This window comes from Talpa occidentalis, unplaced genomic scaffold (assembly GCF_014898055.3).
Source record: "Talpa occidentalis isolate TD23 unplaced genomic scaffold, MPIMG_talOcc4v2.1 talOcc4.3, whole genome shotgun sequence".
In the NCBI taxonomy this organism is placed as follows: domain Eukaryota; kingdom Metazoa; phylum Chordata; class Mammalia; order Eulipotyphla; family Talpidae; genus Talpa; species Talpa occidentalis.
Window position 1 is genome coordinate 73,368,665 of NW_023603184.1, and position 27,076 is coordinate 73,395,740.

At 36.9% G+C, this 27,076-nt stretch overlaps 1 protein-coding gene across 3 annotated transcripts in view; it reads left to right on the forward strand.

Moving 5' to 3' along the window:
* Nucleotides 1–27,076, forward strand: part of THSD7B (thrombospondin type 1 domain containing 7B) — a 1,502,545-nt gene that overhangs the window by 688,215 nt on the left and 787,254 nt on the right. For 2 of the 3 annotated variants that reach the window (XM_054699694.1, XM_054699695.1), the window contains one exon: nucleotides 6,785–6,841. The exons of the other annotated variant lie outside the window; for it this stretch is intronic. The gene's annotated coding sequence lies outside the window, so the exon portion shown is untranslated. The remainder of the gene's footprint in view (nucleotides 1–6,784; nucleotides 6,842–27,076) is intronic. 3 annotated transcript variants of the gene reach the window in all.

Consider the following 27,076-nt stretch of genomic DNA (forward strand, 5'->3'; position numbering starts at 1 on the left):
ACTACATAATAACCCATTTCTAATGCCAAAGTCTCTTAACAATTTCTATAGAAATATAGTGTTGGAATAGGACCAGCTCTCTCTTTGCCTCTGGCACAATAATATATAAAGGAATTCAGAAGATTCGAAGTTATAAAGTGAGATTTTTACTCATTCCAGCAACGAACTTTTTCACATGATAAACTGTCTGGAAGTGTGATAGGCTGTCTGAAAGAGCTGTGAGTTTCCCGTCGTTAGGGGTGCTGAGAGGACAAGCAACTACATATCAGACTATTCCACAGGGAGGGCTTGTGCCATGGCTATAAGCCTCCTCCCACTTGCCCAAAGTTTGTGCCAAACCACTTTGCTTTTATCAAAAGAGCGACTTTTGATAAAGCAGGTTCTTTTGTTTAGTACCTATTTCACTTACCGAAAGAAACCCAAAGAGGATTTTCACTTTATGACAAAAGGCAGAAAGCGAAAATAGTGTTCAGTGTTTGCTTTTCAACAGCCATTCTAGAGGCTGTCACCCCAGGCAGTGGCAACACCAAGCTTCTTCCCCCAGAACCTTCTTTATTCAGGTTGTGTATTTACCCTATTATTCCTCCTTTTACTATATGTGACTGTACTTAAGTTTTATGTGCTACTTGTTTTGATTCTTAGGTTATTTTTTTTGGGGGGGGGGTTGGGAATGCTTCAAATATTTCCCAACTAATTCGATGGTTATTGCTTCTTCATTTTGTGCATTTTGGCTTACAAAAGTTTTCATAGCAGTGCTCTACTTTCAGAGAGCAGGGAAAATCTGTATTAAGAACACATTTGTTGGGCCTCCCTGGTGGTGCAGCAGGTTGAGTGCAGTGCTAGGAAGCTGTCTACAGCCTCTGCAGTGAGGGTTCGATTCCCTGCTGGCCAGGGAGCAACCCATATGGCATGGCAGACCTCTCCTGTCTTGCCCGCTGCTTCCCTCAGCAATGTATTTTGGTTCATCTGCCTATTCTGTCCCCTGCTCTGTCTCTGGTGGATCCTCTCCCCTTCCCGTACATCTGGCCTGTACCCTAGTTCTTGTATGAATAAATTTTTTTTTAAAAAGTACACATTTGGGCCTCCCTGGTGGCACAGGCGGTTGAGTGCAGCACTGTGAAGCTGTCCGCGGCCTCTGCAGTGCCTGTTCGATTCCCGCTGGCCTCGGAGCAACCCACATGGCACGTAGACCTCTCCTGTCTAGCCCGCTGCTCCTGTCAGCAGTGTATTTCAGTCAGTCTGACTGTTCTGTTCCCTGCTCTTGCTCTGGTGAATCCTCTCACCCTCCCGCGCATCTGGCCTATATCCCCGTTCTTGTATAAATAAAAATAAATCTTAAAAAAGTACACATTTGTTGAGCATATACTATGTGCCAGTTGCTTTTTTCCATGTATTAATTTGTGAAATCCTCTCAAAAAGCCTATGAAGTTGGTATATTATTTTTATTCCCCTTTTGCAGATGCAGTAATAGTAAGTGACGTGCTTGGGGTCAGGATCTGCACTCAGGTAGTCTATTCTAGAGAAGCACCAGTCAATAGTAATTGAATGCAAGCTGCAAATACAGTTCACATATGTAATCTTAAATGGTCCAGTACCAGCATTAAAAACCAGAGAAAACCTTGAAATTTAGTATAACCCCCCAATATATCCAGAAGACTGTCCTTTCAACATGTATCAATTATGAAAATGTTATTGAGATGTTTTAGATCTTTGTTGTATTAAGTCTTTGAAATTCAGTGTGGATGTTATACGTACAGCACACCTCAATCCAGACTAGCCATGGTCCAAGTCCTAGATAGCAAAGTGTGGCTGGCGGCTACCCAAGGGACACTCCTAGAAGCTGTGCTCTCAATCACTTGCTCCATTGGCCGAAGACTGCCAGGTTACCTTTCAGGCATACACCCTCTGTCTTTGTGTGTGTGAAGTCTTCCATCTGTTTCTTCATTTTGCCCTTAAATGTCAGCATAAATTATTTGAAAAACTGAGAATACTTCCATGACCTCCCTCAGGAACACAATTACTTTTAAACTTATAAAATAGGAAACTTCTATATCTTATCTGTTAAAAAATGTATCCCAAATGCCTTCATTTTTGAAAAGGGAGCATATATGGATTGCTTCCCTTTTCACTTGTTCATACGCATTATGAAGTCATCTCAACTTTCTTATTTCCAGGTTCAGTAATCCCAGTTATTTTGTTGTTTATTTTTTTGTATTTACTAGTTTGTGTTTTATATGTAGTTTTGATGCATATGAAATAGGTACCACCTAACATCTGCTTATCTCTACTAAGTATGAAAAAGAAAAAGAATAACCTTAAGCCAAGATTGGATTTTACCAGTTTTTCTAATTATACTTGATGGATATTTCTTAGTCCTTTTCCACTATATCCTTATTATGATTACTGCAGTGAAAAATGACATGCGGCCTATCACAGTGATATTTCTGATCAAATTGTAGTAATTTTTTGTAGGTTTGATTCATTTCCTGGCAGGTAGCATTCTTCTTACTGATCTGAAGGGCCTTTCTCAAGTTGAATTTCTGACAGTAACCGATCCTCTGGGCTGTGGCATGCTTCAATTGAAAAAGCAGAATGTGACATGCCTTTCATTGCGTGGGACATATATAAAAAGTGCTGTGTTTCCTTTGTAAGTGCAGCCTCCGTTCAGCTTTACACGAGAGTGTGAAACATTTTAATAATTCCAAGTCTCTTCTGGGAGCCCATATTACATGGGTAGCTTAAATCTGACTTTGGCTGCTTATTAAAAGAAAAAAATATTAAGAACAAGGCTTCAGTTAGAAAGAAAGAAACATTCTTAACTTCATAGGGAGGAATTTCCTTGTGGAGATAGACTCTGAGGATGTGTCATCTAATACTATGTGCATGAATATTAGATATTTCATTTGGATTATAGAGTTGGTGGAATTAAAACATAATGCTTGTGGACATAATATATCCCTAGTGTAGCCTAACTTTTTTTTTTTTAACCAAGCAGTTTTCACACAGCAAGACAAACCAATGAAAACCTTAAGATGTATTTGTTTGTAAGCTATAGACTACATTCAAAGAGCATTTATTGAGCACCTGCTGTGTCCATGGCATAGAGTGGATAAAAGCAAGTGTAGTGTACCAGTCCCAATTTCCAGGAATTTGCAGTCTAGCTGGGGAGATGTGACATGTGCATCCTCTGGCTTTGGCAAAGCCAAATGACCTTATTTTTTGTGTCTGGCACTCTTACTATGGATGAATGCCATTAAAAAGCAGAGAATGCATTTTACTCATATTTGGATCTTCAGTGTCTTGCAGAGAATAGCTTCACAATGGATATGTGTTGGATTCAATGACAGAAGTGCTTTAGCTTTATGTATGCACATGAATTAAAATGTAACTTTAACACCATATTTACCATGGGGCCACCTGTATACAAATATTGAAGGTGAATAAGATCTAGTCCCCGTCCCTTTTTTTACTCTCTAGCTGTATCTGCTCAGCTGACTCCAGTTGGTGACTTCTGGCAGCTCTGCTGCGTTGAAAAAGATGGTGTTAACCTGAAGGAAGTGTGAGCTGCTTTTCTCAGCATGCCAAGGGCAGATCAGGATTTAACCTCAGTCACAGACTCCTTCAATATGCGTAAAAAAAGAAATCTTTTTTTGCTCTTGACATTCAATCATGCTAAGTAATCTTTGTGCGTGCACATAAGAGGTAGGGAGAGGGGTGGATAAAGAATTTTTTTTTCACATCCGTCTGCATAGTTTCCAATAACTATTGAAGAGTCTAGTTCTAAAAAATACTAGTGACCACTTAATATCTGTGAGCAGAAGGGATCAACTGAAAATTAGTACAGTTATATAAACTCCATGATGGCGTCGAATATCCCATCAAGTGCACAGAAAATGCTGCTTTGCTATTTGAACCAGTTTTAGAAAAGTTGATGTGGACAGTGAGGGCAAAAGTCAGGAAGATAATTCTTTAGCATTTTACATGCAGAAGCTTCAATATGCTTTGCTAGATTAAATGATTCTTCCCATAGCACTGGCTTTCTCAAGGAAAATCAGGCCAATGGTTATATACTTTACTTCTGTGGTATGCAGTGCACTATCTTTGGCCCAGTGGGGTATACAGTCACACCTAAGATTTGTTCATACCCTTGAGAAATTTTCATGGGGTTTGTGTGGATATGGGGTTTTATAGATTACTAGATTCAGCATGGGAAGGAAGAAATTTGGCTCCCTGTCAACCTATTTTTCTTTTAAAGTTTTCCCAACATTACTTTGATTCTGGGCATATATGCTGCTCTTTAAGGTGGGTTATTTATATTTTCTTTAATATAAAATCTTATTTCATACAGTGTTTTGACATTCATGGCTTATGAAACTGCTTCAAAATTCATTATAAACAATAAACTCCCCTGTAGCTGGCAGTGTGGGCAGGATAGCTTATCCCTGGTTTACTGGTGCACATAGAACTTGATCACATTCTCAAACTCTGTGTTTTGAAAACTTCTGATGCTTGCTGTGTAAATAAACTGAGACCTAAATTCTTATAATCGAAGGTAAACAGTTTTGTCCTGGCTTGTGTGAGTGTGTGGTGAGGAAATGTACACAGGGACAGAATTATCATTGATTTGGCAACAAAGTTGGCAGGCATAGATGTTTGGTAAATGCCTGCAAGATAAAAGCATCCAAAATAGCAAAGTAGTCAATCATTCTCAAGAACTGAAAGCTAAGATATGCTCAAAATAGTATGAAATTGTTGATGCTATGGAGGCTTAGGAAGTGACTATAGGATGATGGAAATTTGGTAGGGCATGTGCACATGAACATACATACACACAAGCACACACACCAATGAAAACATGCACCTATTTGAATAATAGGAAAAATAGCAAATCCCACTTGAGAAATGACAGGAAAAAGGAAAGAGGAGGCAAACAATTTAACTCAAAAGGAAAAAAAAAAAAACATGTTCAGCTTTGGGGGCTGGACTTGTGTGTGGAAATACCACCCCACTTAAACCAACAAAAGAGAAGATTAGAAGGGAGTAGAGGAAATGCCTTGGGAAATTGAGCACACTGCTCTAGAGGTTGAGCCAGTAGAAGAAGTGGTCGAAATCTGTATAATCCAGTCAAATAATGTATTCTCTTGGATCTAGAGAAACTTTATGCACAGATGGGAGAGAAATGAAGCATTGGGTGCTGTCATAAAATTTCGTGGTATGTGTAATGTACCATCAGGAGTTCATACATATTATATACAAGCCCAAGCAATGACTCTACTCTTGACTCCTTTTCCAGTTACCGCCTTATCTCTTGCTTTCTTTTTAAATTCTACCATTTAAACTTAGTAGAATTTGTTCATTGTCTCCCTCGTGCATTCACTCTTCACCCTGCCTGGATTCTGCCCCCACTGTTCCAACAAAAACAGTTCTTGCCAAAGTCATGAATCGCTTCCCAGTTGTCAATTCCAATGGACATTTTCCAGTCTCTTTTTATTGTGATGATTAAAAGAAGAATTTTAGTATATTAAAGAAGCCAAGAATGGATTGGCAAAGTTCCCGTGATCCTGCCATTTTGATTCTCTCTTTTATAGCTGCCAAAATAACTACTGAAGATTTAGACAAGGAAAATGGGTTATTTGGACTAAATGTAAACTGGAAAAGATTGAAATGTATGACACTTTGCCAAAAAGAATCGGTCCAAAATAAAACTGAAATTGGAATATCAGTCTTTAAAACTGAACAAGACATCGATAAGTAAAAGGAAATTTAATTACATTGTATTAATAGAAAATATTATCCTTTATGGAACAATCCCTATTAACTCTACAGGAGAGAAGGGGAAACATTGCTTAGTACCCGGACATGTACCTATAAGACTTTGAAGTCTGAAGAGGAAGTTAAATGGGTAAAGTTTTAAGGAACGCATAAAGATGAACAAACACTCAGACACAGACGTCCTTATGAGTACTAAACTTACTGGTCCAGAGTATGGAGAGAATGAGGCCTGTGCTTGTAGAATATTCTGGTTGACAGTATTAACATTGAAATCATCCTTCAGAAATAGCTTGGTCTCCTATCTGGTAATTGCTGGTGGGTAGGGTTTCTAAACTAAATTCTTAGATACCTGTTTTATAGTCTCTGTGTTTATTCCAGTATTACTTTTTCTATCAATACATATTTTTTTTCATTCAGAAACTGTCACGTTAAGAAAATTCAAGTGATAGGGTAGGTTGAGGGGTTAAATGTTATGTCAGTCCTTTAAAAGAGAGAAGACATGGTAATGCCACTATAACCATTAGGAGCAGACACTTTTTTTAAACAACTGCCCTGATCCTTTCAGTCAGCTCGAAGGTCAGTGAGAAATTCTGAGTGCTCAGACGCTCTGCAGGGAAATTTATCTATGGAAAAAAGAACGTATCAGCTCATTTTTAAAAAAGACTCAGGCCATCAAATCATCCCCAAAGTACCCTTTCAAATCCAACAAGTCAAGCAAAGCTACGGTTAATGATATGCTTGTGTTGATCAGAGCTGACATTATGTCATTAAGTAAAATTTGTGATACATTAGAGCTTTGTTTCTGTGCCACATGTATATGTGAGTATATTGGATCTTATTGTATAATTTCTACATAATTATTCTCCCATTTTGGGACCCATATTAGGTTAAATGGCTACCAGGGTTTTCCACAATTTTTCTGATAAATATGTGTATGTGTGTATTCTTTTAAATGCCAAGTCCTTGATCAGGTAATAACCTCTAGTTATAATTTATGTTTTTTTTCCTTCAGGGAATATAATCTAATTTATGACCCAGTTTGTGAGGACACGTTAAAACAGAAAGAAAAGTAAGTCTCTTTGTTGGCATGTGGCATTAATATAAATATTGTTATATTGTAGCTTAATTTATTCTCCTGCTTTTCTTTTCATATGAGTATTATAACTGCTTTAAGGTCCCAAAACTTGTATTATATTTGGATTCTCTCCATTACTCTGAGCACATTAGTGTGTAGATAGTAGGAGCTAATTTAAGCATTTCTTAAATGAATCATATTAAAGTAAGAAAAACTTGAAAACTTCATTGAACATAGGTTAATCTTGCTTTGATGATTTAAAGTTCCTTTAGGAACTTGGGGTATTTCCAGGAACACTAAGAAAATCAATTACCATTGAATGGTACTATAAATTTTATTTATTTAAGTTTTCTGGGGTTTTAGACATAATAAATGGGGTCTTACTATAAATAGGACTAGATGCGCATGCACACAGACCCATTGAATCTAAAACATCTCATGGAAAAGTGCAGACAAACTTTTTTGATGCAAATGGTGCTAGTTCTAAGTGGGGGAGGGGTCTAGTGTCAGAACTGCTGCAAAGGTTATGCAGAGTGCAATGGACAACAGTTGTACCAGAGCAAAGGAATCTGAATCTGAGTGAAGGGTAAAGGTCAGAGTTGAAAGAATCGATTGGCAAAAACTATAGAATGGCAGTCTTCCACAGATACAGTTCAGTTGGGTGTTTGTGTGTGTGTATGTATGTATGTATGTTTGTGTGTACACATGTGTCTGTATGTCCTTGCACTTTCTCTTTCTCTCTCTGTCCTCATCCTATCCCAACTCAATTTGATTTTCTCTATGCAGGTGAGAAGATTAGTCTGAAGCCTCACCACTCTCTAGTGTCCAACTTTGATTTGCTTTTTGTCATATAGAAAGAACTGACTCCCTCTCCAAATTATTCCTTAGAGTAGTAAGACTCACCCTACAAAGCATGGAAGTTTCTCTGAAATACCTAATTTTTGAATACATATTTAAGCAAACCTTTTGGGGGTTTTTGGGTCCAAAATCTGATGTCTGGACCATGTGATGCTAACTGCTTTTCATACTTTTCACTGAACGATACACGTGGCAATTTATTAGTACTCCACAAAGTTCCTGAGTCCAGAGAAGTATAAAATTGGTCCATCTTATCAACTCTCATTAAAGACATAAATAACTAGAAAGGGAGCTGGCCATAGTGAAGATAAACAGATAAACATTGATGCCATTTGTGACATAAAGGATGTTTATAGAGTTTGAGTGAAATACTTCATGAAATACATGACTATAAAAGGCAGTCTTTTAAAATCATGTTATATGATTTAAATGTGCACATGTAACAGAATTAATAACTTTAATTTTGTCAAGTAGATGGTCATTTTCATATACATACATATATACACACATATACAATAGTCACATAATCTCTCTCTCTCTCTCTCTCTCTCTCTCTCTCTCTCTTAACTGAAGAGAGAAAAAGAGACTATATTCCAGTTAACTCAAAATAAATTATCAATGCAACAATGGGGTCTTGTGTTATATTTTGGTTACTTACCACTTCCTCTGGAGACTTGCCTAGGTGCCTAGCTGCCTCCTCCTAGCCTACTGTATCCCCTCACCACTTCCCATCCTGGCAGGACCCACATGCAACCCCTGCCTGCCATGCCAGCTCTCTGGCCTCCTCTCACACCAGATTCCTGATTCCTGTCTGTTTTCTAATTATCCTGCCAGGTCTTTTTCTAGTTCCTCATCCAGATGGTCTGCTTCCTCCCTGTATGTGCTTTCATAGCACCATTGTTCTTCCTTCATAATATGGTCAGTTTTGTTGCAGTGCAACATACACATTTTTAAAAGTCAAATTGCTGTGTAAAATGGCACAATAAAAGCCACAGGGCTTATGGGAAAGGGGATTAGGCCACAGCATTCAGATCTTCCCTGTAACACATTAAGAAAGAAACCAGAAGCTAATACAAATTTTACACATGAAGAAACGTGAAAAGATGTCAACAAATATGCTATTTCATCTTTAAAAATGATGCAAAGTTTTCTCTTGAAAATGGTCTTTGGAAAAGCTGCTGCTTGTGAGTTATGAAGTGATGGAAGGAGGTTGTCTGGAATCCTTCAGAGAGTTGTACCCGAGGTAAACTGAGGTCACTGGAAGAGTTTTGTGCTTGCGTTTCATTTATTTACTCCCACTTGGCTCTGTTCAACTGGGTGCAGATTTTTGCATGTTCATCTAATATTTCTTGAGAATGAATTTGCTGCATAAGCAAACACAAAATCACTTTATGCTCAAATTGTTCCCTAATATATCAATTTCATGATTTCAAAACAAATGTCGTAGCAGAACTGGCTGCACACTGTTGAAAACTTCCATTTATTTGCATGATTTTCCATGAATGCCCATATTCTGCATGAGACTAGACACTGTGAGGGCAGGGTCCTGTTTGCATGTGCTCTTCTCTGTAGCCTCCTCATCTAGCACATGGCCTGCTTGGTGGGAGGCACTTGGCAAATGAATGAATGAAGCTTTTTGTCCATTTTCCTCTCATTTTCTATTTTCTCATGACCCTGCTACTCCTTTTTTATACCCTATCAATGAAAGGTTTATAGCTGATGATAGCCTTATATGTTTTTCTATCTAGAGAGCAAAATCTTGGGATAGTTTCTTCATTAATTATTCATATGACTCCTGTATCAGGCAGAATTGAGCTAGGAAAACAGAACTCATGCCAAGTTATTCAGTGGAGAGGATTTCAGATGGTTACTGAAATTACTGAGTGGTTAGTTACTGAGTGGTAAGTAACCACTCATTTAAAGGTATTTTTGAGAGCTAAAAAATAACCTAAGTGTCTATTGATGAATGAGTGAAGAAATTGCCATGCACATAACACATACTCAAACTGAAATATTATTCAGCCTCTAAAAAAGAGGTTTTGTCATGCAACAACATGGTTGAACCTTGAAGATACACTCAATGGAGTAAGACAGAAAAGGAGAATAAAGCACTGCACAATCTCATATAGGTGGGAACTAAAACAGTCAATTACATAGGAGCAATAGTTGGAAGGATGGTTACCAAGAGCCAGGCAGTCAGAGAGATGTTGGTCAGAGCCTACAAAGTTGCAGTTATGTTAGAGAATAAGTTTAGAGATCTGTTGTCTTGCTGATAACTACAGCTAATAATTGTGTATTAGACAATGGAAATTGGATAAGCAAATTTATTTTGGGTCCTCTCATCATGCATGAACACACAAATGGTGACTCTGAGGGGACGCTATGTTAATTAGCCTGACTATAGTAATCATTTAACTAAATATGCATATAATGCTACACACATCTATATATATATAAAATCATGTTGCACACCTCACATGTATACAATTTTTATTTAAGAATAAAGTAAATGGGATGGTGAGACAATTCAAAGCTTGGCTGCAGCAGGAAGATGCTGCCAATCATAGGACTGGTGAACCATTAAATCGTGGTCTTAGCAGAGCCAGGGGCAGAGTTACCTAGAGACCTCTGAAACCACAAAGGGGTCACGCCCTTTGATAAAAATGTTGCCCTGAGGAGGGAAATAAGAAGGAGGGGGCAAGCTCGCTTTTAAATGATCTTAAAAATGCCTACTTTAGCTTGTCCTTCCACCCCAATCTCTCCTTCCAGTGCTTCCACTTGTAAGAACTTAACCATTGGCCAGGGAGTGTGGGAATGTCATCTGTGGGCATCAGTTCCCTGCACCACAGAACTGAGTAGAGGTAAGGAAGGGAGCAGTGATTGGGGTGACCTCACTGTTTCACTTTCTTCTTTCAACAAATAAATCGTTCCCTGGTATCACGCTGCCTTATGGATCACCACATGAAAGTCTGCTTCATCAATTTGGTAAGAGAGATGTATAGCAGTTAGATTTCTAATGAGTTTCCTTGTGAAAACATAATGGTTAATGGATTGTGTGTATTAAGAGTGTCAAGTGGATGCCAGATAGATCCAGTAGGCCAGACGTGTGCAGTGTGTGTCATGATGAAACTTTTTTCCTGGTGACTCATAATGCAAAAGATTTTTTAAAAATTGAGCTCTGTCTTGAGCTTCAAGTCACAGCAGCAATGCAGTTCTTCTCACCTTTACCCTGTCTTATTTTCCTCATACTTTATAGGCAATATTGTCTTCCAGAAATTATATTTCCAGCTGAATATTAAAGTATTCTCCAGGGCAAAACAAAAGTAATCAAAATGGAGCTTTTACAAATAACGATTTTGAGCACAGATTCTCCCGGAGACTGAGATCATTCTTTCTATTTGGGCTGCTTTTTTATTTGGTTCCTTCTTTGTATCATTTAGCACAACAATGCTATATACTGCAGAAATGGCTGGGCAGAGATTGTGTGTGTGTATGTGTGTGTGCATGCGTGTGTGTGCGTACGCTTGTGAGCACAAGATCAGTGGAAGGAGTACTTATTTTGTAGACTCTATTCTGTTTTTGTAAAATGTATGAAAGAAATTTAAAATGTACAAATAAGAGCTTTTCAGAGTTACTCACCAATTTCTTTTACACGGAGGAGTATCATCTTTATTATTAAAATAGAAAATACAATTTAATTTTAATAAATGTATATTAAACTAAACAATTTTGGGGTTTTTTTTGTATATGTTCTACAGTTCTACTTCAGAACTAACATTTAGTTGCTAATCTCAATGGTATTATATACAAGGTGCTTTTTTTCTTAGTCTCTAAAATTGTTATCATGATAAAATATTTGTTAGCCTTTTCTCTGGTAGGTGCATTGTGAAGTGCAACTTACAAGGCATGTTATACTGACATCCACTGGTTCTATAAATGGGGATAAATTATACTGGCTATAGTATTTTAAAGCATACTGAAGCGTGTATATAAGTGAATGTCTTAATTTTTCTCTTGTGTGGCTATCTCTATTTTCAGAAAGTCTTTCATCCGAATGGCAGAGTTGTCGGTTAACTCTATTGTGTCTTTATTTTTTCATTCAATTACGGATATTCCTCCTGCCTTTCTGCCACAGATAGCACCTTTTGTGGGAGAGATTTCCTGCCTTAGGGGGTCTGCTGTGGTATGAGCTGGCATCTCCTGAGATGTAAAATCTTTGCTCATCTTTGGGAATTTCCAGCCTTTTTCAAATTGGCCTCTACAGAACATTCTACTTGCCACCTGCTTCGTAGGACCATCCTGCCTTCTGTCCAGCATCCTCTGTCACTGCAGTGGTGCCCTTCAGGCCTGCAGCCTGGTCCTGTGCTGCTTTGCCTCTCTTGGTTATGGGAGTCACGTTTACCTGCTCACCCTGCTTCTGCAGAGAGCTTGCGAGGTACGTTAGCATCCCTGCCTAGCCCTTTGCTGCCATCACTACTGGGAGTTGTGGGCCATGGTAGCATGGGGACAGTGAATGTAGGGTGTGGGGAAACTTACTATTTCCCATGATCCCAGAATGAAAGAAGGACTTGAAGGCCTCCCTGGTGACCTAAGGGTTAAGTCTCAGTGAAATTACCACTGTGGGCCTGAGTTCCATCCCAGGCCACGGAGCTGACCCACATAAAGAGCAGCAGACCTCTCTTGTCTTGCCGCTGCTCCCCTTAGCAGTGTATTTCAGCAAATCTGCCTGTTCTGCTCTCTACTTTGTGTCCCCCCCGCCCCCATTTCTGGCTTGTACTCTAATTTTTCTAGGCAAAAAAAAAAAAAAAAACCAAACAAAAAAAAAAGGAAGGACTCTGAAGGTGAAGGATAGGGTGTGTGATTGTTCCACCCTCCCCCCTTTCTTGGAAGGCCAAACTGTATCCAACTCTTATATTTTCTTTTAAATGTTTCTTTCCAAACACACGTACCCCCATCCGCTGCCACTGTTCCATTTTTAAGCCTGTAAGTCAAGAATTTGGAATTTCTGTTTTCTGATTCTCTTGTTGGCAATCAGAAATTTGGTACAGATTTTTGGGGCCGGGGGCAAATGCAGGAAGTCAGGAAATGCAGTAAAATTGGTGGGGGGCACCCCAGATAATATCCAGGGCATTTTCTTAAATCACACTGTCTAACTCTTACCTGTAAAGGAGATTCAGTTACCAGCATGTATGGTTATAAAGAGTAAATGTGATGAATTAGGTCAAATGCCAAGCCCAGAGACCCATCCAAAAATATTGATCCTTTCCTATTCATTTCCCCCTTCCCTCATAGTTTAGAGACAGCAGAAGATTTACCTGAAGTAGATACACAAGGATAAATAAAATTAGAAAATCAATTCAAGGCTATAATTCAAAGTGTTACTCATAGAACTATGTTGAAATAAAGTCTCAAAGAACAGTCTTGCACAGGAACAGCAAGTGTGTTATAGAAAATTAGAGAATACTGATAAACAAGTCACCGTATTGCAATAGGCAGAGATTGTTACTTTAATATTGTAGTGGCTATTCATGTTGAGCTCTCTCTCTCTTTCTCTGTATAGATACATATGTAGCATACATACATTTTGAAATTAATTTTCATCTCACTTAGAAACAAAGAATGTTCCAATTTCCCCAGTTGTCACCAAAATGTGTTCCACGGCTGTTTATCCTAATCACCACTCAGTAATACGTCTGCTTATTATATTCCTTACAATTCTTTTTAATATGTTTGGCTTGTTGAACAGCCCTGTCCAGTAGTCCTGGGAAGTGTCTTATCCCCTGGGCCTGTCAAGTTGCTTCTTCAAGGTATTGCTTAGCTTGCTCCTCTGTTCTTTTTTTTTTTTTTTGTTGTTGTTGTTGTTAACTGGATATTTTGTCTAAAATGTTTATCAGTTTTTCTTAACTTTGTTTTACTGGATGATGCTTCAGATTGCATCCTATATGGAGACTGATAATCTCAGTGATGTTTATACTAATGACTGGCTCAGAGTGATGACTATCAGATACTACCACTGAGCAATTGTGTTTTCTCCTCTGTCTTGTAAGTGATGTATATAGGGTTATTTTGGCTCTATGAATGTCTGACTACTCATCACTCATTCCTTTATAGTTTTAGCATCAAATATTTTGAGTAAAAGTATTTTGAATCAAAAGAAATGGGTAGGTATGTTACTGGACAGGAGATTACTATGGCTAATTTTTAAAAAAGGGTCTATATCAGCTTTTTCCTTTTCATGTTAAGGAGTAGGTAAGATCATGCTAGTTTTTGGATGGCACATATCTTGGTGGCCAAAGATACACAGAACGCTCAGAAATCTAGAATTAAGCCTAAAATTCAGAAGAAAGGATAGGGTGATTTAACAAAGGGTGATTCTGAGTTTGTGTCTAAGATGAGTGCAAGGAATGGTTAAATTTCAGAAAGTGATATGTTCCTTATCCAATGGTCCTTGAAAAGTTTAAAATAATCTGTAAAACGCATCCTAAGATGCATCAAAATAAATTGAAGTTGGATGACTTTTTTTTTCAAGGAAAGTCTTGAGTTGGGTTACTTTCCCCTTATATCTGTATGGAGTACTTTCAATTAAGTACCAGAATTTTATGAGTTCTGACAATTTCTTCATAAACTCTTTCTTTTCAGCTCTCCAGATATAATTTATTCTTTTCTGTTTGCAAAGAGTACATTACCCTGTGCTCTGCCATAGTAACTAATTCTAAGGTTGCTGGAAGGATTAGATAGTATTTGTTTCTTTTATTTTTTTTAAGATTTATTTATTTATGCATACAAGAGATGGGTATAGACCAGAGGTGCACGGGGTGGGCAGTGTGAGAGGATTCACCAGAGACAGAGTGGGGAGCAGAACAGGCAGATGGACTGAAATACTGCTGAGGGGAGCAGCAGGTAAAACAGGAGAGGTCTGCTGCACCACGTGGGTCACCTCCCTCCCTGGCCAGGGATCAAACTCATGTTGCAGTAGCTGCGGATTGCTTCATAGTGCTGGCACTTAACCCCTCGTGCCATCTGGAAGGCCCCATTATTGGATTCTTAAAGTGTTTCAAGGTTTAGATTTTAGAAATATGCTACTTTTCTAACATATGCCTAGAATGGAAATTTCGAGAATGAACAAACTTGGCTGGTCTGTTTGTTCCCTTGGATGATAATGCTCAAAATCTCTTGGGGAGTTGGAAAGGAATCTGAAGTTTTCTTTGGGAAATATAAAGATTATATGGTCTATTAAAGTTAAAAGTTATGGTATGTTGTCTTATTGTATTATTACCTTATTATCATTTGTATTTTTAGGAACAGATGCTGTTCCTTTTCCAGGTGCCTCATGTACATAACTCATGTGGCATGCTTTGGCCAATGTAACGTAAGAGGAAATTATGTGTGCTCTTTCTTGGAAGCAGTTCTGGGAACCATTATGAAGTTCTACCAATACTCTTTTCTCTCTGTGCCCCCAAACTGGCCTGTCCCAGGTAGAGGCTGCTCTTTGAAACTGGCTCTTAGATCTGTGGTAAATGTATGCTTTATTTGAGAAATGAAGCTTTTGTGTGGTTGAAAGTCTCTATAGTTTTGGTTTATTATTGCAGCATAACTTAGCTTAAACTGACTGATAAGGGCAACTATGAGACCCATGAATATACAGGGTTGTGCCAATGCTAACTAGAGGGTAAGGCTGAGGAAATTTAAAGGCAGTGATCTGCTTTGCATCATTGATGTGAGGCATCTGGATTTTTTTTTTCAATTTAGTGATTCAATGAGTTAAGTTACCAAACTGGAATGGGGGGAATGTGCCCATTGGGAGACACTTTAAATCACTACTGTCATGTCTAGCACTACATATCACAACTGATTGCTAGAATGAGAAAGAACTTTCTCTGATTGGACCATGATTCTGCTTTGAGGTGAGCACTGATGATCTATTGGAAAAATTAACTGATAGTGATCTGGGACTTTTAAATTATTTTTCTTGCAGATACACTATTTGAGATAGTTATTTGAATCACAGTGTCACATTGTGAAATAACACAATCTGTTGCTTTTATAATCACACAAATTAATTTTCAACTGAAGTATAAATGTCAGCTGATGTATGTCATTCTTGGCTTAGGGAGAAAAAATTCCTTTATACTTGATTTTTTTTTCCTTTAGAGAAAACATGCTCTGAATGACTGCAAGAGCTATGAATTAAGAGGAAAAACCATTCTCTCTTCAATTCAAATTAATTTCTCAGAAATGAAGCAGGATGAATACTCCTGCTCGAGTGTGTGCCTTAATTACAAACCTCAGGGATCTTAAGTTTTATAGCTCTGTTTAAGCATCCAGACCTGTGTAGCATGCCTTACGTTAGCCAAGTTACCTACTAGGTGTTTATAAATCATCATTTTGTTGAAGAAGAGCTACATAAAAATTAAGAATTACAGACACATCACTTCCACCTCACCTGGTTGAGTGAAGTTGATTTTTGAAAGGATGTGTTCAGTAGATAATTTTGTAACATATTGGAAGTTTCCAGATATAGGTAATTCAGGCAATCAAGAAACAGAGATGATGGTCTATAATTCAAAATTGAAATTTAGCCTTTAGATTAACTTCATATGTAAGCCTCTTATTGGAAGGTATGTATTTAGTCAATAAAATGACCTCTAAATTTGCATATTCAGTACAAAGTTAAGATCTTGGAGATGTAGGGATGTGTAAAATCACTATTTAAAGGGATATTATTGCCAAGATTTAATAATTAAAATTATATGCAATTTGACTTTTAAAGGTTTTATATTTTTGAAATTGCTTCCAGTTCATTTCTTTCTATACTTCAGTCCTCAGCAAAAAGTAATCTTTTTAACGTAAAAAAAGTGAATACAAATTTCCCAATTATGAGAATTTAATTGTCACAGATGTATTCACTCAATCTGTTACAGGGCAGGGAGAGGGGCACCCCAGGCCCCATAAACCTGCCTGCTCTAAATAGGTTCTGCCATCAGCCGCATCAAGAGAAAACAAATGAGAGTTTAGTGGGAAGGGTCTTTAATACAATTAGTAAACAATACAGGAAAGGCAAAGAATATGGTTTCTAAATCAAGCACCCAGTTACCTGTCCCCTCGTGGGTAGAATCCACCCAAACAGGATAGGCCCATAGCAAGGCCCGAAAGCCTGCCCCAAGTCTAAAGCATCTTCCAGTGGGGACCCACAGAGAAGGATCAGAAACAACCAGACAAGTCTGGGAGGAAAAGAGCAAAATCAACATCAAGACAAAAACTGCCATTGTCACCTCCCCACGGGTCTCACCCACATCTGTATCACCCAGTCCATGACCAAAAGGCAAGTGCAGTTTCTTCATGTGTCTCTCTGTACCATGTGCCTCCTCCAGGTCTCCTTCTGGCTCTCCTTCTGCTTCCTTCCTCAGTCTCCTCTGCAGCTTCTTCTCTCTCTGCTCAGCTCCACCCTCCTTTGGGTGGGTGGGGCAGGAAACCTGAAACCTCCCCTTTTTCTGGGGACCACCTGTTACAAGTCCAGAAACTATTAGTCTTCATTTGAGCTATCATTTAGTTTATTTTACTAAATTCCTGTGTGTTGGTCACTATACTAAACTAGAGACATAAAGATTAAGAAATTTGCTCCCTACCCTCAAGAGATTTACAAACTAATAAGTATCTAAATAATAACAGTGCACAGCTTGATATGAGCCATACTGGGACTATTATAGAGGAGAGAATAACTCATTTTGTTTGGGGAGAGATGAATAGCACATTCTGAGCACTCATGTTCCTTTGAAAATTGATTTCTGTATCTAAACAATAGTAAAGCAACAAGGGACATTATACAAACTATGACTAGGGGATAGCTTAGAGAATGAGGCATATGTAATTTAATTCTCATTTCTTACAGTATGTGACATTGTATGAGCAAAGAATCCTTCAGTTTCAAGTGACAGACAGAACAGATCCCTACACAGAGGTGTCTTGTCTTGTCCTCTTTGATTTCCCAGCATATCTAGGGATGATTCATGGCCTGGGGAAGGCAGGACCGTGGTTCCAAGATCTGAGCTTATCCTACCTGTCTGACTTTCTGTCACCTCTTAGTTCTCTCTCTCTCTCTTTCTCTCTCTCTCTGTGTGTGTGTGTGTATATGAGATACATTTCATTTGCCCTGAGATTTTTTTAAACTCAAGATCTCCCCTACCCCACTATTTATGTCTCCTCACAGATTAAAACAAAACAAAACAAAATAAAAAACACTGATTGAACAGGGATAAATGGGAATACAGGGTTATCTGGAGGAAAATTAAGCCCACTTAATATCTCAAAATATAATATCTGACCCCTTTTATTGAACTAGATGTTATAGTATCCATATTTTAATTATATAACAAATCATATTTCTTCATCAAAATTAAAAAGTCCTGACTTCCTTATGAGGCTTTTATCAATATTTTATGCCATAGTCATCTCCACTTTTATTCCAAATTTCTATACCTTTTGTGATTCTGTAAGTAATAAAGCTTTAAATTATACATTGCCATGTGTCTTGTTTCCTAATGTGTGTGTTAAAACATTTTCTCCCTAAATAGATGAAAGTCCTTGGAGAGTTCATGGGCTGTAATTTTCATTATTTCCTCTATAGTAACTAGCATTGTTCCTAGAAAAAATGCTATTCAAGCCTTCTAAGTTTCCTCTGGATAATGGCGTTTAGCTATATTTAAATTTATCTGCACATTTTCCAAAAAAAGAATACAGATCAGCAAAGGGAACAAATAAAACTATAGCATAACTAATAGACCTAGTGCATTACAAACGTCAAATAACATCTAATTAGATCAACACCCTTGTCCAGCCCAGGGAAATCAGTGAAGAGGAGGAAGTAGGAGGGTCCACGGAAAAAGAAATTCACTGGTTAAGGAGAAATGGCCACTTAGATTGGAAGCTTTAGAAGGAGGGCTAAGACTGGTGAGATCATAGTATTGGCTACTGGGGAATTAAAAGGAAATAAAGTGAATGTTTCTGAGAACTAACATGGCTGTCTCAGGAAAGCATTTACATTTAATGGAGAAGGTGGTGATTTACCCTGGAGGCATCCCCTGGAGACTTGGTAACACTGAGAAAGAAAGAAGAGAGAAAGATTAAGGATTCTTTGGAAACAAAACCACAAAATCAGATACAGCAAGGCATCATTTTGCAACCATCTCAATTCATTTGTTTTATTTTAACTGCTTTAAAATAGCAAGTTTCTTCTTTTTAAACAATAAATTTAACAATTTTATTGAGGTGCAGTTCACATACCATACAATTGAAACTTTTCATGTGTACAATTCAGTGGTTTTTAGTGTATTTACGGAGTTGTGCAACTATCACTATAATAAGTTTTAGAACATTTTCGTTACCCTAAAAATAACTTCGTTCTCTAATAGTCGCTTCCTAGTTTCTCTTGACTTCTCCTCCACCTCCCCTATGCCAGCCCTTGGAAATCCTAATCTATATTCCTTCTCCATTAGACTTTCCCACTCTGGAAATTTCACATAAATATGATCATATAGCATGTGATCCATTGTAACCAGTTTCTTTCACTTTAAGACAAATTTTCAAGCTTTATCCATCCATGTTCATCAGTATTTATTAGCATTCATTTCTTTTTATTTTCTAATAATATCCCTTGGGGTAGATATTCAACATTTTGTCAGTTCATGGACATTTAGTTGTTTCTGCATTTTGACTTACGAGTACTTTGTAGAGAAGTCATTGCGGCCTGTTTTCATTTTTCTTGACTATACCTAGGAGTGGAATTTCAGGATCATAGTGTAACTATGATGAACTGCCAAGCTACTTTCTAAAACACTGTTTTATATTCCCTCAGCAGTGCATCAGGTTTTAATTTTCTTACATCCTTGTCAACCTTTGTTATTATCTATCCTTTTGATCCTCCTGGATATGAAGTTGTGTCTCTTTGTGTTTTGGATTTGCATTTTCCTCATGGCTAAGGATGCTGAGCATCTTTTCATGGCGTAATCTAGGGTTCAAACATTTCCATCATCCCTCAGAATTTCTTCTGCAAGGGAACTTTAACTACATATTTCTAAATGAAAGAAGCCACGGGGTAAAGGCAATATACTGTGTGATCACAACCTTATGACAATCTGGGAGAGGTAAAACTGTGAAGATGATACAAAGATAACTGGTTGCCAGGAGTCAGGGGTGGGGAGAGGAATAGACAGAGCACTGATGATTTTTTTTTTTAAAGATTTATTTATTGGGCCTCCCCGGTGGCGCAGCGGTTGAGCGCTGGGTTGCAAAGCTGCCCGCAGCCTCTGCAGCGCCGGTTCCATCCCCAGCTGCTCCACGGCCACCGGAGGAGGGTCCCGCATGGCGCGCAGACCTCTCCTGCCGCCCGCTGCTCCCCTCAGCAGTGTGCCTCGGTCCTTCTGCCTGCTCTGCTCCCCGCTCTGGCTCTGGTGGATTCTCTCACCCTCCCGCGCTTCTGACTGTACCCAGTGCATGTATAAACAAAATAAATAAATAAATAAAACATGCCTCTATATATATAAAAAAAAAAATTAGAAAAAAAAAAAAAGATTTATTTATTTATTTATATAAGCACTGGGAACAGTCAGAAGCACGGGAGGGTGAGAGGATTCACCAGAGCCAGAGCGGGGAACAGAACAGGCAGACTGACTGAAATACACTGCGGAGGGGAGCAGCGGGCGGCAGGAGAGGTCTGCGCACCATGTGGGAGCCTCGCTGGCAGCAGGGGATCCAACCGGCACTGCAGAGGCTGTGGGCAGCTTTGCAGCCCAGCACTCAACTGCTGCGCCACCAGGGGAGGCCCGAGCACTGATGATTTTTAAGGCAGTCACACAGTATTCTGTGTGATACTATCATGGGTGATATAGATATTGTCATACTTATCTCAAACCCATAGGGTGTACAACATAAAGAGTGTACTCTAAAGCTATGGGCTTTGGGTGATAGAGATGTCATTGTGGTTTCATCCATTATTACAAATGCAACTCTCTGGTTCAGGTTTTTTATTGTATGAGAGGCTGTGTACATGGAGGCAGAGGGAATATGGGAAATTTGTGTACTTTTCTTTCAAATTTGCTGTACAGTAAAATTTCTCTAAGAGATGAAGTCTATTTTTAAAGAAAGGTTTTCCTCTGTTTATTTTTAATAACTCCCATTCCAAATCTAATCTCTGATCTTCTTTCTCTATATATAGATATACAAAATACTTATGGAATTGTATAAAAATGGGATTGAACCAACATATTTTGTGTCTGGATTCTTAACAGGATGCAGTTAAAGTTCTTTTATGTTGTTACATGTATAAGCACTATAATTAATTCCTTTTTTATTGCTGCATAGTATTCTATTATATATTTTGCTTATTCTTGTACCTTTTGAAAGCCATTTAGATTGTTTCTAGCTTTTAGTTATTATGCATATAGGTGCCAGTGACATTTGGGTATAATGTCTTTTTTGTACGGTCATATATTTTCTTTTCTTCAAGTAAGTAACATACAAGTGGAATTGCTATGCTGTATGTTAGTACATGCTTACATTTTAAGAAACTAATAAACTTATCAAAGAAGCAGTTTTACATTTTACATTCTTATTAGTAATATATGGAACTTACGGCTTTTCTGCCTCATTTTCAACTGGGTAATGTCCATCATTTTGACAGTAATCATTTTTTTATGTATGTGGTGGTATATTATTTGGGTTTTTATTTACATTATTTGACCACAAATGATGTTGAGCATCTTTTAATATGTTTGTTTTCCATTTGAATATATTTTCTTTGTGAAGTGTTTGTTCAAATCTTTGTTCCATTTTAAACACTGAGTTGTCTATATTATTATTTTTGATATACAAAGACTTTATATATTTTGGATAGAAGCTGTTTATTTTACAAGTTTCTTAATCTCTCCACCCCCAGTGTGTGTTTATCTTTTCCTTTGCTTAACAGTGTCCTTTGAAGAGGAAATACAAAGTTTGATTTTTTTATTACTCTTGCTCTGTTGACTGACTTGAATAGTAAACCAGTCATACATTGTTGGAATAAAATTACTTGATCATGTTATATTATCTGTTTTATATTTTTGCTGCATTTAATTTGCTAAAATTTTATTTCAGAACTTTGTGTCTTTGTTCATGAGAGACAACAGCCTACAATTTCTTTTGTTATATCCTTCTTGAGTTTCATCGTCAGGATTATCCTAGACTCATAAATTGGAGATATTTCTACTTTATTTATTCCTTAGAGGAATATATTTAATTTAGTTATTATTTTTCATTAGCTATTTGAAAATATTCATCAGTAAAGTCTGGACTTTTGTGGAAAGATTTAAGTTGTAGAATCATATTCCCACCTATCTTTCATATATTTTGATAATTTTTATTTATTCAGTGAATTTGTCTCTTTGATCTAAATTCACAAATTTGTTGCCATATTTGTTCATAATACATTCTCACTTTTTTGTTTGTAGTAATCCTCTTCATTAATTCTCGATGTGTTTACTTTGTGTTTTCTCTTTTTTTTTGTTTTACTAAATACAAATAATAAATTTTGCAAGTATTTCCAAAGTAGCAAAATTTGACTACTGAATTCTACTTACATGTTTTCTTTTTCATTAATTTTGATCTTGTCTTATTTACTGTTTTACTTTATTCAGTTTCAATTTTAGCCTTTTTAGAGACAGAAAACTTGTTTTTCTACCCTTAATCTTTTCTGATATATTCATGTAGCTAACCTCTGCCTCTAAGCACAGCTTGAGCTGCATTGCATAATATTTGATACTACATTTTCTTTTTCATTAAAAGTGTTTTATAATTTCCATTATTTCTATTTATAAGTGTATTACTCAATTTTCAAACAGTTGGTGAATTTTTCTATTTGCTTTTGTTTTTTTATGCTCGAATTAATTGCCTTGGGGCCAGTGTACATTATCTGTTTGTTTCAATTCCTTGGAATTTTTGCTTTTTAACCCAATGTATGATATACTTTGGCAATTTTTTGTGGCAATATTTTGTATGTATTTGAAAAGAACATGTTTTCTGGCATTGCTGGGCATTGTTCTGTATACTTTTCATTAGGTTTGTTCAGATCTTGTATACCCTTACTGATTTTTCTACTATTCTTTCAGTTCTTTAGAGAAGATTGTTAAAATCCCCAATGATGAGAGTAAATTGTTTAATTCTATATATTTTTTGTTTTACCTCAGATTTTAAAATTTAGGACTGCTCTGTCTTAAACTGTCATGTCTATATTTATGAAATACCCCCATTTTTCTATAGAAACACTTATCAGTCTAATTTGTCTAGTTATATAGTTATACTTGCTATCTTTGGTGTTTGTTGGATATATATTTTGCCATTCTTTGGCCTTCAATTTATCTATATATGTGTATTTGTAATATTTTTCTTTATTTTTTTAATTTTATTTTTATATTCCCCATACATTTGCAACCCCCTTATTTTGATCACATTCCCTCCTTTCCCTGACCCCCCCCCCCATAGTGTGTCTCTGGTTCATAGTTGTTTGTTGATTTTTATTTTTTCTTTCTTACAGTAATTCTTTTTTTGGTCCCTTATTTAGGTTTTCTAGATTACTGCTATGAGTGAGACCATACTGTGTTTTTATTTTTCTTTCTGGCTTATTTTGCTGAGCATGATCCCTTGCAGCTCCATCCATGTTGCTGCAAATTGCATGTGTTTATCTTTTTTGATTGCTGAGTAATATTCCATTATGTATATGTACCACATCTTCTTGATCCAGTCATCTATTTTTGGGCATTTGGGTTGTTTCCAAAGCTTAGCTATTGTAAATAGTGCTGCTATAAACATAGGGGTGCAGGTGCTCTTTGGAATTAATGTTTCTGTGTCCTTTGGGTAATTACCTAGGAGTGGAATTGCTGGATCATATGGAAGCTCTATCTTTAGTAGTTTGAGGACTCTTCACACAGCTTTCCATAGTGGTTGGACCAATTTGCACTCCCACCAGCAGTGCAGGAGAGTTCCTTTTTCTCCACATCCTCGCCAATATTTGTTGCTAGTTTTTTTAATATGTGCCATTCTCACTACTGTGAGATGGTATCTCATTGTAGTTTTGATTTGCATTTCCCTGACTGCAAGTGATTTTGAACATTTTTTCATATGCATGTTGGCCGTTTGTATTTCCTCTTTGGAGAAGTTTCTTTTTAGCTCTTCTGCCTATTTATAATGGGTATAATATTTCTTTAAAATCAATCATTTACTATTGCTGCTATAGCAAATTACCATAAACTTGTTGACTTAAAATAGCACAGATTTATTTTCCTATATTTATTAAAGTTAGTAATCCAAAGTGGGTCTCACCCAACTAAAATTGAGGTTTTTGTCAGCATTGCTTTTCTGCTGGAGTCCCTAGGGGGAAATCCTTTCCTTTGACTTTTCCAGCTTTAAGGGTATCCACCTTCCTTGACTCATGGTCCCCATTTATCTCCAAGGTCAGAAATCGCTGGTACAGTCTTTCTCGTGTTGTATCACATTGATATTAATTCTCCTGAATTCCCCTTACTTATCAAAAACACTTGTGATTACATTGGAATTTAATTAAGGAAGTGAAAGAACAGTACACTGAAAGCTAAGACATTGTTGAAAGAAATGGAGATGCAAAGAAATGCAAACATATGGCATTCTCAATGACTACAAGATACAACATTGTTAAAATGGTCATTTTACATAAAGCAAGCTATAGATTCAGTGCAATCCCTATCAAATTCCAATGACTTTCTTTATAGAAGTACATCAAAAAAATCATAAAATGTATAGGTATCCAAAAAGACCCTCAATAGACAAAGCAATCCTCTGAAAAAAGAGCAAAAATGGAGTTATTTTAGTCCCTGACTACAAATGCAAAGCTATAATAATCAAAACAGCATGGAATGAAACACATACACAGATCAGTGGAGCATAATTGAGAGCCCCAAAATAAACCCAAACATATAATGACAACAAATTTACAACATAGAACTCAAGTATGTACAATGGAGAAAAACAAAGTATCTTCACTAAAGGGTGTTGGGAAACCTTGACATCCACATGCAAAAGAATGAAACTAAACCACAGTCGTGTACCATACACAACAGTTAACCCAATGGATTAAAGACTTGGATTTAATTCTTGCAACCATAAGATACATAGAAGAAAACATGGACAGCAAGGTTTCAGCATTGACCTTCCTGTTGTCTCTGTGTATTCTAACAGCAAGGAAACAAACAAAAATAAACTAATGAAACATCAAACTAAAAATCTGCAGAATGAATGAAAGAAGCTATCATCAAAACAAAAAGACATCCTACTGACTGGGAAAAGATATTTGCAAATCACACAAGGGGTTAATATCCAAAGTACATAAAGAATATATACAACTTAACAACAAAAGAAATATTCCAACTAAACATTTGGCAGAGGATCTGAATAGACACTTCTTCAAAGAAGACATACATATTGTCAACAGGTGTGTGAAAAGATATTCATTATCACTTATTACTAGGGAATTCAAAGCAGAACCACAATGAGATACCATCTCACACCTGGGAGAATGACTATTATCAAAAACTGTTAATAAGGCTCTGGAGAAAAAGGAACTGTCCTAAATTGTTGATGGAAATGTAAACTGGCACAGTCACTATGGACATATCATATGATCCAGCTATTCCACTTATGAGTATTTATTGAAGAATACAAAAACCCTTTTCCAAAGAGGTATGTGTTCCTGTGTTCATTGCTGCATTCTTTTCAGTAGCCAGCATTTGGAAACAACCTACATGGCCATCAGTGAATGAATGGCTAAAAAGATGTGGTACATATACATGCAATGGAATACTAATTCAATTGTTGGGGGGAAAAAAAGGTGAAATCTTGCTATTTGTAACAACTTAGGTGGACCTAGAAGGGATTTTGATTTGTGAAATATCAGCTGGATAAAGACAAATTACTTAGATTTTACCCTTATGTGGAAGATAATAAATAAAACAAACCCTTAGGATAAGGGGAAAGTGGTAATTTTGGAGGAGGAGGTTGCTGAGGATCTGGTAAAACAGGAAATGGAGGTTGTGGTGATAGAAACCAGAGTGTAGTGGTGATCATAATGTAGTATATACAGATGTTAAAATATAATGCTGTGCACCTGAAACCCATATAATAATATAAACCAATATTACTTCTACAGAAAGTATTTTTAAAAAGAAAAAAAAAATTAAATCACATTTAAAAAAAAGAGTGAATTATAGGAGTTGGATACGTACTACCTGTAGGTGGTAGTAGAGAGTCATTCGTTATAAAATACAGTTTAAGAATTTTTTAGTGATCAATTACTAATTTGTAAAATTGAAATATTTCCCAGCATTTTAACCTTTGTACTTTTAATCAATCTTTAAATTTCTTTAAAACCAGTATATTTAGGTTTGGAAAAAAACTATGCAGTTACAGGTATGACATGAATTCATTAAAACTGAGATCATGAACTTGGTTTTTCTCCATAAGAGCTTCTATTTTAAGATACAGTATAATTTAAATAGAAACTTTAAAATATAAACAGAAATTTCTCTGCTGCTATATTTGGTACTTTGATGAATAACCTCTACTTAAATTTTGGAAGAATATGGCAGAATCTAACATTGTCAGTTTACTGACCAAGACATAAAGTTACCATATTTGATGACATGTAAGAAAGGGAAGTGAAGACTCATTTGTTTTTGTCAAAAAGGAGAAAAAATAGTACTAAGACTGAAGTGTCTGGGACATTTTCTGCAGAAACCTATAATTTTATTCACTGGAGAGCTTTTAAAAACGAGTAGTACTCCTGTATATCACTAACCTTCAGATACTGGGACAGTTTATTGAGAGAGGGTGAGAAATTTTCTTTCTGGGAAATTATTCCAGTCTCCGTTGGTCAGTTTAGAAACTCATCACTCTTCTCCATTCCCAAGTCAAGGGAAAGATTTAGATGGTCACTTTCTCTAGCTATCTCAAGGCCATCAGCCACTTAAACAAACAAATTAATTACATAACCTCTCTGCATTTTGAATGGATGGACTTAAAAATAATGGAAGAGGCTATACGTCTTTCCAAAGCAACAATATCAGCATACCCAGGCATTGGTCTAGTAAGTTCTCACTAGTGCATATGATGCTTCAGAGTAAAGACCATGGAGTAGAGCTTGATTAAAATGGGCTTGTTCATGTGTGTGGAGGAATAGGCCATTGGATACATGTAAGCTTATTCTTGATCATTTTTGACACTGGTTAGATGGAAAGCAATATAATTCTGCACACATTTAATCATTTTTATTGAGTGTTCGCACTTCCATTTTTACAAATCTTTAGGTGTATATTT